This window comes from Lipotes vexillifer, unplaced genomic scaffold, assembly GCF_000442215.2.
Source record: "Lipotes vexillifer unplaced genomic scaffold, Lipotes_vexillifer_v1.1 scaffold1041, whole genome shotgun sequence".
In the NCBI taxonomy this organism is placed as follows: domain Eukaryota; kingdom Metazoa; phylum Chordata; class Mammalia; order Artiodactyla; family Lipotidae; genus Lipotes; species Lipotes vexillifer.
In genome coordinates, this window is record NW_006775616.1 from 3,470,923 (window position 1) to 3,478,691 (window position 7,769).

Here is a 7,769-nt window from a genome sequence, read left to right on the forward strand (position 1 = left end):
GTGGCCCGGTCCGGGAAGATCCCACATGCCGCGGAGCGGCTGGGCCCGTGAGCCATGGCCGCTGAGCCTGCGCATACGGAGCCTGTTCTCTGCAACGGGAGAGACCACAACAGTGAGAGGCCCGCATACCGCAAAAAAAAGAAAAAAAAAAAAAACCACATAGGTGATTTGGTCAAGTCTGTCAGTTCTGTTAAATCAGAAAATGTGAGAATGAGGTAAACCGGCTGTCTGTACAAACAAATCCAAAATATTAATCCATTAGTAATAGTCTCTGAATGTAATAAGCTGGGGTTATATTGTATTTGTATCACTAGTCTCATCTCAGGACAGAGAAAGTTACTTTAGGAGGACTGAAATTGGGGGAGGCAGGAACCTGAATACTCCACACCAACACATTTCTAAACTTCTCTGATTATCACCCACAACTGACTTCCCACTGGTCCAGCTCAAGGCTAATTTTGTCCAGGGAAATTTTGAAAAGATAGGTATCTTAAAATGAAATGCGTCAATGTCCAAGTTAGCAGTCATCATCATCTTGGGGTCAGGAATGATATTCCTGGGGGATTCCCGACAAATATGCAAACATGTTACCTGAACAATCTCATGCTATGCTCATTTAGTACCCACTAAATAGGTTCCGAGCTTAGCTAACAAATGGCTGATGGGATAGGTGAGAGGATGCATACATTGTGATGAGGCAAGTGATGAAAAAGGTTAAATTATACAAGGCAGGGAAACAGAATGGAAGGCCTGGATTAAAGACTCAGGGTGTCTAAGAACTAAAATCAGGAGAAAACTAAAACTACATTATCCACCCTTACCTAGGCTGACACTATCTTCCCACTCTCCCCCTTAATCCTCTAAACCCTTTGTATCAGTGAATATACCTTCCACACTTCCAGCCTTCCAAGTGTGCTCCTATTCTTTGGCTGGTCTAAAAATCACACTTCCCTCATACTGAGATTATCTCAAACTGCCTTTTTCTGCCTAATATGAAGTGACTGTTTTCATCTGAGCATCTGCAAAATCAATTTTCTTCACCCTTCACTTTGGAATACATTTTTAAACATAGCTCCAGTAGCTGTTGTGCTTAACAACATCAGTGAATTGCACTCTAATTTGACTTTTCCAAATAATCACTGATATCTGTAAAGATTCTTAGTCCCACCCTAAAAAAAGAAGTCCCTGAACTGAATGATTACTTTTTTAAAAATAAGAAACAAATATTCTCTGAGTTTTAAACAGTTTTTAAATGAACTAACAATCCTTATTGGGAGTTTTTTTTAATGAACTGAACACAAGCATTAACACAGGAACAGCTGGACGCTAATCATTTAGCTGGAAAAACTATATTACATGGCTAATGGAAACACTAGGGAAGCACGAGATAAATAAGAACTACATGTTGTCAACAGCAACGTGTCTATAGGCAACTCCAAGCTACCAAGTAGGCTTGCATTACTACAAACAGAACAGAAGCAAAAGAGTTTATTATAACATCCTTCCAGCCTCTCTAGAATTTACCATATGAGGCATCTCAGGCCTATGAAGGCCAGTAAGGAGTAGCTTTGACAATACTGAGGCATGCACTGTTAATATAAGCCCCAATGGCATGTTTAGCAGAAAAGTGACCAGTGACAGCAATAACAATCCCCTACATTTGTAGAATACCGTATCCATTGACCTCCTTTAATCTTGACAACCCTAAGAAATGGGCATTATAAATGAAGTTAAAAGAGGTTAAGGCACTTACCAAGGTGACATAAGTAATAAATGGTAGAAGCCAAATTTTATTCAATATTACTCAGTGAACTTTTATTGATTTCTCACCCTGCGCAACTCTCCGTGCTGAGCACTGGGGATACCAGAAAATGTCACAAAGCCTGCCTTCAGGGGGTGCACAGCCTGCTGCAGACAACAGGGAGTGTTCATCCACTAAGTAGCTTTTCACTGTTGAGGGTCTTCCATGTGCCCACTGTGACTGGCAAATAAGCAATGTACAAAACAGACATGATTCCTGCCACCCTGAAACATGCATTCTGGTGAGGCCAGACAACATGCAATTTAAAATAAACAAGACAACTTATTGAGTGCTATCAAACTTAGTAAAACAAGGTAATATCATAGAGCTTGGAGGATCTAGGAAGCTATAACGGATCGAGGAAAGTCCCTCTGAAGAGATGACTTTCTTTTTTTTTTTTTTTTTTTTTTTTTTTTTTTTGCTGTATGCGGGCCTCTCACTGTTGTGGCCTCTCCCATTGCGGAGCAAAGGCTCCGGACGCGCAGGCTCAGCGGCCATGGCCCACGGGCCCAGCTGCTCCGCGGCATGGGGGATCCTCCCAGACCGGGGCATGAACCCGTGTCCCCTGCATCGGCAGGTGGACTCTCAACCACTGCGCCACCAGTGCAGCCCTGAAGAGATGACATTTTAACCAAGGCTTGAAAAGAAACAAACCTAAAGATCCTGGCAGCAATATGGTTGGAAGGGAGAGACCAGGGAATTCGTTTCTTGTCTTGAGGCTGCATTTGTACAACAAGCCAACTCTTGTTGGAGTGGCTTTCGGGGAAGCTAATGGAAAATATAGGAGAGGAAAAGCTGCCAAATCTCCCTCCCTCCCGTCACGTACACAAAACAAGCCATACCTTGCTGCAGCCTTGAGAAAGAAACAAACCTGTTATGTCTGAGAAACAGAAAGAAATCTAGAGAATCCAGCATCTAGCCAGTGAGAGGGCCTGGTAAAAATGCAGGAGGAATGGGCTCCATCACGTCGGTCCCTTCCAGGCACAATAGAAGCTTGGATTTTATTTTACTGAAAGTATAAACCAATGGAGGAGTTTAAGCTAGAAGTGACATGAAGTGTTTTACATTTTGAAAGAACTCTGGCCCCAGTTTGGAGAATGTATTGAAAGAAGGCAAGAGTGGAAATAGACCAGTTTAAAGGTGAGAGGTGAAAGCTTTGGAATATATTTAGGCTGTAGCACCAAAGGACTTGCTGTTAATTAGATGTGCAAGATGATGACAAGAGGGAAATCAAGGTGACTTCCAGATTTTTGGATGGAACAGCTGAGTCACTGATGATGCTATATCGGGATTGGGAAGACAAAGAGAGTAATAGGTTTAGTGGCAACAAGGGTGAAATCAATAATTCTGTTAAGGTTTGAGATGTGGAAAAAGAATTAAAAATACAGTGTGATAAGTGCCACTGAGATAAACGCATATGCTAAATAATGTGAAAAGGAAGAGAAAGATTGACTCTGTGAGAGAAGGTCAGAGAAGTGAGATTTACCTTGTACATTTAAAAACAATTAAGAAATGACCAGTGAATGAGAATGGCACTTAAGGCAGAAGGAATAGCACATATGTAAAGGCAGAAAGTACAAAAATGGAGTCTGTGCAGAGCTTCACCCATTGCGCCAAAGCTGTATCCTGAGGGCAGCCTGAGGTTTCTGGGCATAGCAAAATGGTGAGAAAAATATGAGGTGATAATTATATGACTAATGTAAAGGAGAAGCTTGAGATTATGAAGACAAGAAGAGTATTAAATTTAAGATTAAAAACCCTGAATTCCAGTCCCTAGTCTGCCACTAACCAGCAAAAGCCACTTCACTTCTCTGGGCTTACTTCTTCATCAGAAAAATAAGAGTGTAAAATGAAGCTATTTCTAAGGCAATCTATAGATCTGGAAATTAATAAAACTATGGTTAGTCCTTTTGCATCTAAATTAAAATCTGTTATTTATACATGCTACATAAAATGTTTACATTTTTATTTATACTCACACACACACATAAATCTTCCACCTCATTTCAAAATGGATTTCAGTCAGCGTAAGTAAATACATGACTGTCTCAAATATTTTTGGAAATGAAGTATTTATGTACGTGTGTGTGAGTATAAGTAAAAACATAAACATTTATGTAGACATGTATAAATACATATTTTTATATAGGTGCAAAAGGACTACTAATCATAGTTTTATAGATTTCCAGAACAAAGGAACAATCGTAACAAAACAGAAATAGATTCATAGATATAGAGAACAAACTATTTTCCTCCTGGTTTCCAGACAGGAGGAGGGCAGGGGGATGGGTATTTGCAGATAAAGGAAGGTGAAGGGGATTAAGAGGTACAAACTTCCAGTTATAAAAGACATAAACCGCAGGGATGTAATGAAGGGGATTAAGAGGTACAAACTTCCAGTTATAAAAGAGATAAGTCACAGGGATGTAATGCACAGCATAGGGAATATAGTCGATAACACTGTAATACGGTGTATGTATGGTGACAGATGGTAACTAGACCCACAGTGGTGATCATTTCATAATGTATAAAAATATTGAATCACTATGTTGTACACCTGAAAGTAATATAATATTGTAAGTCAACTATACTTCAAGAAAAAGGAAAAAATACATACCGTTGTATAATAAAGAATTTATCTGGTCTTGGTCCCTGGTTCCTGGGAGATAACCTCTAAATCCTTGGAATTTCCTGAGTGATAGGAGTGACTTTGTTATTCATGAGTCCCTTTGCATCATACCTGATTTATACCAGTGAGATAAATCAGGATGGGGGTTAGTCATCGGAAAGACCAACCATGGGATTAGAGGGCTGAGGCTTTAAGCCAGCCCAACCTCCAGGGAGGAGAGGGGGTGCTACAGATTAGTTCAATCACCTGGTCAATGATTCAATTAATCATGCCTCTGTAATAAAACCCCAGTAAAAACTCTGGACACCAACTCTCAGATATGCTTCCTGGTTGCTGAACACATTGATGAATGGGAAGAGTGATGCATTCTTCTTCCCTTCCAGGTCTCATCCTAATTGTCTCTTTATTTGGCTGGTTCTGATTGACAGCCTTTCTAATAAAACTGTAATCATACGTATAGTGCTTTCCAGAATTTTTTGAGTCATTCTAGCAAATTATCAGGCCTAAGAGAGTTAAAGCAACCCCCAAATTTATAGCCAGTTGGTCAGCAGTGCAAGTGGTCTGGGGACTCCTGAAATTGTGACTGGTACTAGAAGTGAGGGTAATCTTTTAGGGAATTGTGCCCTTAACTTGAGGAGCCTGTGCTAACTACTCCAGGTGGCTGGCATCAGAATTTCATTGCAACATTATAATAACAGAAATTAAATAAATGAAGAGCTACAGCCAGGAGGAACAGGAATACAAAAATAATGTGATAAAAGTAATGAGGTTACTACTCGTATCCTGATAATGAAATCCAAGACAGCATTATAGGGAATTCAGAGGCAGCATGGTGTGGTGGTGAAGAACAAAGGTTTGAGCCAGACTTACAGGACGCAAATTCCATCGCGATTCTTTACCATCTGGGTGACTATAGGCAAGTCACTTAACTCTCTGAGCTCTGTAAAATGGAGATGATGATAATGCCTACTTCACAAAATTGTTATAAGAATTGAGTTTATTCGTAAAAAGTGTTTAAAACCATTTCTGGTACATAAGAACACTCAATACTTATTATTAGAATGGGCCACAGTGCAGGCCACTGTCAACACATCAAAGCACAATTCAGTGAAAATAATAATTTTTTTAAAGAAAATGCAGTCCAGATGTGAAACTCTTATCACAGCACTGCCCAATACAACTTTCTGCAGTGACCATAATGTTCTATATCTGTGCTGTCCAGTATGAAAACCTCTAGCCACATGTGGCTACTGGATGGGTGTTTTGACTGAGGAACTGAATTTTTATTTTATTTCATTTTTAATTTATTTAAATTTAAATAGCCACATGAGGCTAGTGGCTACCATATATTGGACAGTGAAGATGACCAGGGTGTATTAGACAGCCCACACGCCCTTCAGGTGCTCTTTCATGAACAATATTCCTCACAGCCAAGCTTCCAGCAAGGACTGCAGATGAGAATTCATGTCCACTTAACTCTACGTTACTGGTTAAAGGCGGTATCGTGTGTTCAGTGTGCATCCAAGAAAAGAACAGGTTTAAGATTTTGTTATATAATCAAGAAGCTTACCAATCAGGCACGAGCCTAGAGAAAAGCCCACTGACTGTGACATGGAGTTGGGCCAAGGTAATATTTGCAGATAAAGGAAGGTTTTCCTCAGAAAACAGCCCAGAGTTGACTACAGTTTATGAGAACAGGCCCCAAAGTTCTACCTACTTTAACAGGCCATGGCAAGAATTAGAAGAGAAAATGCATATAACTGCTTGGCACAATGCCTTGCACAGCAAACACTAAATCAGTTTTACCTCTTTTATCATCATTATCAGAATTATTCTGTGCTATAAAATATGCCTCTAATAACTGCAAATGGAGATGTTAATAATCTCAATACAGTGCCCACGTAATATTGAATTGCAAACAGTATTATTTACTGAGTAACTCTTTAAGACAAGCTAGTGGTAAGTGAACAAGCTGACCTTCTATATAGGGTTCTTAAATTTTGACCAATTAAATGTTTGAAGACCTCTGCCAAAACTGATGACTTGGGTTTTGAAGTAACTGATTTAAAGTAAACTAATGAGATCGAAGGGCCATTGTTTGTGGAGGCTACTCTAAATTTGAGAAAAATAAACTATATCATCAGCATTTAGGCAAATGCTTATCTATCTATTCCTTATAGCAGGGAAGCATGAATTTCACTCATCCAGGAATAATATCAAGTCATTAAGAAACACATGAAGGAGGAGAATTTGAAACATATTGTATTTTGTCTCCCTTAAAATTATCTAACCTACCAAGAAACTTACTCTAATGACCTGAAATATGGGCAGTCGTTTTACAAGTCTCACATAAGTATCAATAGTTAGGATTGTGTATCTAGAGCATAACCCATTCCTGTACATAAGCCAAGGGCTGATAGAAGGTCAATAAAATCAAAGTTTATTCAAGGTTCGTAAGAAATGTATTCACAAACTGATGAAGCTTATGTAATGTTGGTCAATAAGACAAGAGCTGTGCCTAAGACCCAGATACTCCTGAAAAATACTGTCCTGAGAAACCTAGAGGAGCAACTTATCAAAAATGAAATTGGCCTACATCTATATGGAATCATTTAGAGACATCATAAAGCATTTTTTACTAGAATCATTCTATACATGATCCCAGGCATTTGTTGACTTCTAGGCAACAGGATTAACAAGTAGACAAGGACCTAAGCCCATCATGGTAAGCAGTGCTGGATATTCCAAAGGCAAATGACCTTTGCCAGGGGCTTTATTTAATCAGAAACTGTTACTGGGACCCAGACTCAGGTCTTCAATTTCCAGGTAATTGATGCTAGGAGTTTTGTCAGCATCACTCTTCTATGAGCACTAACAAATAAACTGAGAATCCTATGGTTTTTCATCTACAAAAAAGAAACAATGACAGCTTCACAGTATACTTACCGCCAATTCTAAATTGCAATAAGATTAAAAGGAAATAGGACTATGGTAGCAGAGGATGGCTGAGATTGTTCCTTTCAGGTACCTCAAACAATATGTAATCATTTAGATCAATATCAGTTATATAACATTTAAAAACACTGCATGATTAAATGATGTATCAATTAGGAATATTTTAGGCTACGAGGAGCAGAAAACATTACTTTGGTGGCTTAAATATTAGAAACTTACTTTTCCCCACATAATGGGAAGTCCAGATGCATGCAGTTGTTGTTTCTGGTTTAGTTAACTCCAGAGCCTTTGAATTCCCTTGATATTTCCCTCATGGACACAGGTTGGCTGCTACAGTTTCAACCATAAGGTCACATTCCAGCTTCAAGAAAATACAAAGGGAAA